The sequence below is a fragment of the Peromyscus eremicus genome, chromosome 18 (genome assembly GCF_949786415.1).
Source record: "Peromyscus eremicus chromosome 18, PerEre_H2_v1, whole genome shotgun sequence".
NCBI lineage: Eukaryota > Metazoa > Chordata > Mammalia > Rodentia > Cricetidae > Peromyscus > Peromyscus eremicus.
In genome coordinates this window covers 32,336,847-32,343,420 of record NC_081434.1, presented here as the reverse complement: position 1 = coordinate 32,343,420, position 6,574 = coordinate 32,336,847, and the positions used below count along the sequence as shown (strand labels likewise).

Sequence of the window (6,574 nt, the reverse complement as noted above, 5' to 3'; positions counted from 1 at the left end):
GAGAGACCACCAGCCCACATTTCCCTTAGAAGGTGTGTTAGCAGAGTGGTTAGACCAGAGCCTGGGCCTGGGCTACCCTAACAAGAGAAGCGCAGCTACTCATCCTCAATAGGGCAGTGGGAAACAGAGAAAAAAACATTGTAGCCCCATTGGGAAGAGGAACTCATAGAGAGATCTGGTGACACCCAAGTCCAGACAAGAGGTTGTAGGTTAACTAAACGGCAAGTGATGTGCATAATTAAGCTGCCCCTGGTTGAGGTATAACCCTGTTCATCATTAGCCCATTATTGACTCATCATTGTTTCAACTCCAGTCTCTCTTACGAGGTGGTCAGACAAGATATTAGAACTGTGTGAAGTCTCTGCCAGAGAGCTAAGTGCCTCCTCTGCCTGGCACTCTGCTTCAGCCCGTTCCTAGCGAAGTCCAATTCCTTGGGGACCATTGTTTCAATTATCGGTAGATGGGTGACACAGTCTCCCTTTTAGACTATCTTTACTCATGCCAGGCTGGCTAAAGGCATGTCGTCCAAAGACCCAGCTTCCTTCTAGAAGGCTTTACCTCTTAAAGGTTCTACCATTTCCTAGTGGTGGCGCTGTCTGGAGTCCAATCCTTTAATATGCCAGCCTTTGGGAGGCACTTACCCCAACATAGTAGAGCACGTCTCTAGGAGGTCCTCAGTGTTCAGCTTTGAGACCTGGCTCCGTATACTAGAGAAATCTGACTAGAGAAATCAAACCCTTTGAGCATGAAACAATGTGAGTCTAGAAAGGAAGGACCATGTTATGAAATTGAAAGCTGGGTCCAGCATCCTTCCTGACGTCGTTTCCAAACTGTACGACCTTGACCTTGGTGCAGTTGCTTGGCTTCTCTGCTCTCAAGTTCTTTTTAGATAATCAGACCTCCCAAGGGTTGTTCAACGATCATGAATGAAAAGCCCTTAGCTGCATGCTGGTAGGTCCCCGACAGAGGGCGCTATAGCCTTCTTTGCACCCTACCCCACCCTTGGAGCTGGCTCAGCCTCTGCTGAGACTAGAATCCCCTTGGCTCTTGTTTTCCAGCTCAGGGAGATCAGATTTGCTTGCTTCTTGGTTGTCTGCCTTTTGCTTCCTTTAAGGTGCTTTTTTATGTTTAATTTTTTTTTTTTTTAAAACTTAACATTTCTACTCCCAGTGTCTTCTCGCGGCGTTATATCACGGCCAAGTCCGGGAGGCAGATGCGGAGGCTTCTGATCTCGGGTTTGCTTGGGGGAGGCCAAGATGTTACTAGGGTTTCTTGGTTGATGCCAAGCAATCTAGCTGTAAGTTGGGGGAAAAAAAATAGTGAAGAAGTCCTTGGAAGGAAACTGTTTACAGTATGTGGTTGGGGGTGGTAAGTGAGAAGGTTCCTCTGGGCTGAGGCTAACGAGAAGAAATCTAAAACATGGAGGAGGCGACAGAAAGATGTTTCTGAAGGAAAGGCTTCCCAGGGATGGAGAGTAACAGAAGGCTTTGTTCCTGTCGTCCATCTGAGGGTGTGGGTGGTGCTCTGTGCTTCTCTCTTCCTCTCTTGATTCTTCTAATTCTTGAAGGTATTAGAAAGGGCAAAGGAGAGAGAGAGAGAGAGAGAGAGAGAGAGATGATTCAGCATTTGGACTGAAGCAGGAGGGGTTGGCCCGGCCAGCTCTGCCGCAGACGGCTGGGCCAGATTAATAGTGCTAATGGAAAGTGTTCCAACGGAAATAGGGAGCAGGGCTCTGGCAAGGTCACTTTCCATCAGGGACTGCCAAAGCTGATGTCACTGGGAACTTGCATTCGATTTCTCCCTTTCATTTTGTATTTTCTTTTAAAGGTGCAGGATGATGGAATGATCTACCATCTTCGTTTGCCAAAGCTCCATCATTGCTCATCATTCGTTCAAGAGGACGCTTCTTTCTCGTCGAGTATCTTGTATTACCCAGTTTGGTTTTTAAAGGTTATTTGCATGTCCCAGATCATGCTAATGAGTCAGCAGGCACCCACTATGGTTCCTCACTGGGTTAGGCAATGAGGCAGGATAACCAAGGATACCCAGGTGTGGTAGGTACCTGTCATCAAATTGAACAAGGGGTGTGAGAGTCACATGCAAGGAAGGGTGTGAGATTAATACAAGGATTCTTAGGAGCTCTCAGAGTAGTGAGGTCAAGCAAGGCCTTGAGGGATCTGGGAAGACTGCGTGGAGGAGGTGAGCTGTGAGGAGGATGGGTAAGCCCTTGAATTCCAGCAGAGAAAGAGCATGAGAAGGGCCTGGGTCGATGTAAACAAAAATAGTCAACTGAACAAGGAATAATGTAAATGGGCTGTCCGTTGGGGTGTCCTGACCCCTAGGTATGTTGATAACCTCAGTGCAAACATGTATCCCAAGCCTTCTCAAAGCTTACCTCTTGGGGAAAGGGGAAATGCCTTCTCAAGATCACCTGAGGCATCTTGCCGACAGCATCCCTGTTCCAACTCAGTTCTAGGGACCAGTGGGACACCCGCTGTAAGGGTGACCCTAAGCTGCCTCTTGGCACTTACAGCACTGGGCTCTGAGTGTGAGTGTGTACTTCCGTGCAGTGACGTCTCTGGTAAATGGCTGGTTGCTGCTAGTATCCTTAGACTTCCTCTGACCTCTTCCCCTGCTGCATCCCCATCTCATTCCAATGGTCTCTGGAGCATCCATGTGTCCGCAAGGCTTATTGTCTCCTGAGTGGATGGAGAAACGCCCAGCTGAAACGTTAGGATTGGTTAGCCATCTGGCAGATCTATTATCTGAACTAAATAGATGGCAGGCTGAGGGTGCAGAAACTCCCAGTTCCCATCTGGTGTGTGGAAAGATCTGAATCCTGAATCAAGAGCTTCAGAGCCCGCTTGCCACTAGGACGGACTGTCCTCTGGATCTGTGCCGGACACCGATGAGATCAGTGTCCCAGGTGTGACAGCTCATTTGGCTTAGTGATGGATTGGCTGGGGTATGGGGGGAGGCTGACCATAAAGGCAGCAAGTCCTCGGTTTTGTGGCATTTATCAGAAGTATCAAGAGATGCCAAGGGTGAGTGTTCTGTCGGAATAGCATTCACAGGGGAAGAACATTAGGAATTCATCTCTGTATTAAAGATGTCTCGTCAGAAGGGCCACATGTGATGATTCACATCACCTATTCAAAAATTCTGATACGTGGCCTACCCCAGCTGTTCTCGTGGATTGAATGTACCATTCAAGCACTGGGAGGAGTCAAACATTCTAAGTCCAGTCCATCACGTATATTACAGGCCAAGGGTCTGGGAACACTGTCTAGTCTCTGTTTTATTAAACAACTCTAGGGTAAGTGATTCCAAACCTTGTTGCACTGAGGAGTGTCTTAGTTGTGGAGGTAGGCTAGATTGGGCCAATATTAGGTCCAGAGTTCAATATTTTCTTCGGAAACTTCAGTTCGGCCTCCTAGATGGAGACACACAAGCCACACAGTGGTATATAATGGAAGGTGCCTGGGATTATGGTCTATACATTTGCATGTAATTAATGTCATAACCTGTGACTTACTATATTTTATTTCACCTAAGTCCTCTAATGTGATCTTCCTGAAACCTTTGTGATAGGTCGGGGCAGGTGGTGTGGTATGATTTTATAATCAAAGGCTATAGTTTAGGAAGGTTGTGATTTGTGATTCATACAGAGTAGACACCCACATATTCAGACCCCCCAGTGGGGCTGTCTGATGGGCCCTGCACCACTGTACTCCCTCTGCCTCAACCCTGCCTTCTTCGATCATGTTTTCTCCTCTTAGCTCTGCTCCAGCTCATTGCTGTTCTGGACACACGTCTCCTTCAGAGCTCAGGTCAATACCCTTCCACCCTCCAAATCCTCCTCCCTTTAGGGTTTTGCTCAAATAGCTCCTTGCCGAGAACGCATCCTGTGATGGGCAAGCTTCAGCTTGACTGAAGTTAGAGGAGCCTGGGATGTGTGTGAGGGCATTTCCTGAGAGGTTTACTGGAGGAAGGAGGACCTGGAAGTCTCAAATGGAATAAGAAGGAGAAAAATGAGGAGGCCCACTGGGTACCAGCACTCACCTCCCTGCTTCCTGTCTGTGGTTGCAATGTGACCGTCCCGAAATGCTCTTGCCTCTACGTCTTCACCAGTGAGATGCGCTGTATCCTCAAATTGTGAGCCCAAACAAACCCCTCCCTCTTTACATTGCCCCTTGTCAGATATCTGGGTACAACAGGCAACAGTAACTAATACACCTCCGAAGGTCACCCATTAAAGACTGCAGTCCCCTCAATGTATTCACTTTTATCTTACTTGACCATCTGATATACGCCTGACATTTATCCATATGCTAGTTTATCTAATTTGTATCTGTACCTATTCATGTATATATGTTTTTAAAAGGATAGGAAAATGCAGGTAACATTTATCAACAGTGTTTCAGCACACAGCTCGGTGAAATTAAGTAGATTCACAACAGTGGACAGTGGTTACCACGCTTCCCTAAACCTCATTTCATTCGGCAGAATGGAAACTCTGAACCTATAACACAATCACCTTTCCCCCTTCCCCAGTCTCCAGAAGGCTTCATTCTGCACACTCTCTGTCCCTGAGAATTTGGCTGTTTATATTAAATGGAATAATCCAATATTTGTCTTCTGGAGACAGGCTTATCTTGCTTGGCATACTGTTTCAATTTTATCCCACACAGGTCAGACTTCTTGTGTGTGTGTGTGTGTGTGTGTGTGTGGCTGAACAATGCTGCATCATACGCATGCACCAGTTTTGCTCATCTAGCCATCCCTTGAAGGACTGGGTCACTTCCTCTCTTTGGCTGTTGTGAGTAATGCTGCTGTAAGCATGGGCATACACACAGCTCCTCAAGATCCCGCTTTTAGGTCTTTTGGGTGCACATTCGGAAGTGGAACGCTTGGATATGTGGTAATTCTGTGTTCGGTTTTTGGGGAGCTGCCATTTTGTTCTCCACAGCAGCGGTAACATTCATGTTCCGACAGTGCACACAGGCTCCCGCTTCTCCTCATCCTCACCAGCGCTTGTCATCCATTTCTTCGTCAGCAGTCACCCTGATGGCTGGGATAGGACAGCTCTTTATAGTTCTGCTTTGCTTTTCTCCAGTGATTAGCGAGATTGAATATGTTTTTCTGTGCTTGTGGGTATTTGCATATCTTCTTTGAAGATTTGTCTAAACCAGTGGTTCTCAACCTTCCTAAGGCTGCGACCCTTCAATACAGTTCCTCACGTTGTGGTGACCCCCAACCATAACATTATTTTTGTTGCTACTTCATAACTGTAATTTTGCTACTATTATGAATCATAATGTAAACATTTTAGGGAAATAGAGGTTTGTCAAGGGGGTCGTGACCCACAGATTGAGAACCAGCTGAACCAGTGATTAAAGCCCTTTGCTTTTTTTTTTTTTTTTCTTTTGTGGTGCTAGGCATTGAACTTAGGATCATGTGATGCCAGGCGAGTCCTCTGCCACTGAGACACAGACCCAGCCTTTGCCAATTTTTAAAGTCAGGCTGTGTAGTTATTTTTGTTACTGCCCTAAGTTGTAAGTGTTCTTTAAATATTCTGTGTCTGTAAAATGTTTTAAATAAATTAATTAACCAGTTTTCTTTTTAGAACAAGCTTTTTGAGATATTCTCACCATGTAGCCTTGGCTGACCTCAAACTCAAGCTTTCCCTGCCTCAGTATCTTGGGTTTGGGGTTATAGGTGTGAGTCAACACATCTAGCTCATACCTGGTGTATTTTGAATAAGGTGTTACTGAGTTGGGGATGTAGCTCAGTTGGTAAAATGCTTGCCTAGCATGCATGAGGCCCTGGGTTCGATCCCCAGCTTTCCTAAACCAGGAATAGTGCACACACTTGTAATCCTAGCCCTTGGAAAGTGGAGGCAGGAGGATCAGAAGTTCAAGATCATCCTCAGCTGCAGAAACTCGGTCTTTTTTTTTTGAGCCAGTGTTTCTCTGTGTAGCTTTGCGCCTTTCCTGGAACTTACTCTGTAGCCCAGGCTGGCCTCGAACTCACAGAGATCTGCCTGCCTCTGCCTCCCGAGTGCTGGGATTAAAGGCGTGCGTCACCACTGCCGGCTAGGAACTCGGTCTTAAAACAAACAAATAATTAAAAACCAAAAAGATGTTATTCATAATTATATCTTGTGTAGTATTATCAATAGATTAAAGTTAGAAATATTTATCTATTTTCTTTATTGCTGCAAGCTCAGCACTTAGCACCTTGCTAGGCACAAGTAGATGCTATTTGTTGAATGAATGATAGATAGTATGTACTATGACATAATGGGAGTGTAACCCAAATATAAACCCTTTCCTCCCCAACTTGCTTTATGGTCCTAGTGTTTCATTGCAGCAATAGAAACCCTAAGACAAGTTGGTACCAGTGTTGTAGGGTATTGCTGTGACAGACCTGGCCATGTTTGGGGGAGGATTGTGGAAGGACTTTGGAACTTCGGGCTAGAAGAACCATTGAGTGTTGAGAGCTCAGGGGGATGCTCTGTAGGAGCTTGGAAACTAAGACTGTTGAGAGCCGTGTAGAGGACGGGGGGGGGGGG

At 46.2% G+C, this 6,574-nt stretch overlaps 1 non-coding gene across 1 annotated transcript; it reads left to right on the top strand.

Moving 5' to 3' along the window:
• The first annotated feature begins 5,777 nt into the window (after nt 1-5,777).
• Nucleotides 5,778-5,850, top strand: Trnaa-agc (transfer RNA alanine (anticodon AGC)). The gene has a single exon. It is a non-coding gene; the product is annotated as a tRNA-Ala (tRNA).
• Nucleotides 5,851-6,574: the final 724 nt, after the last annotated feature.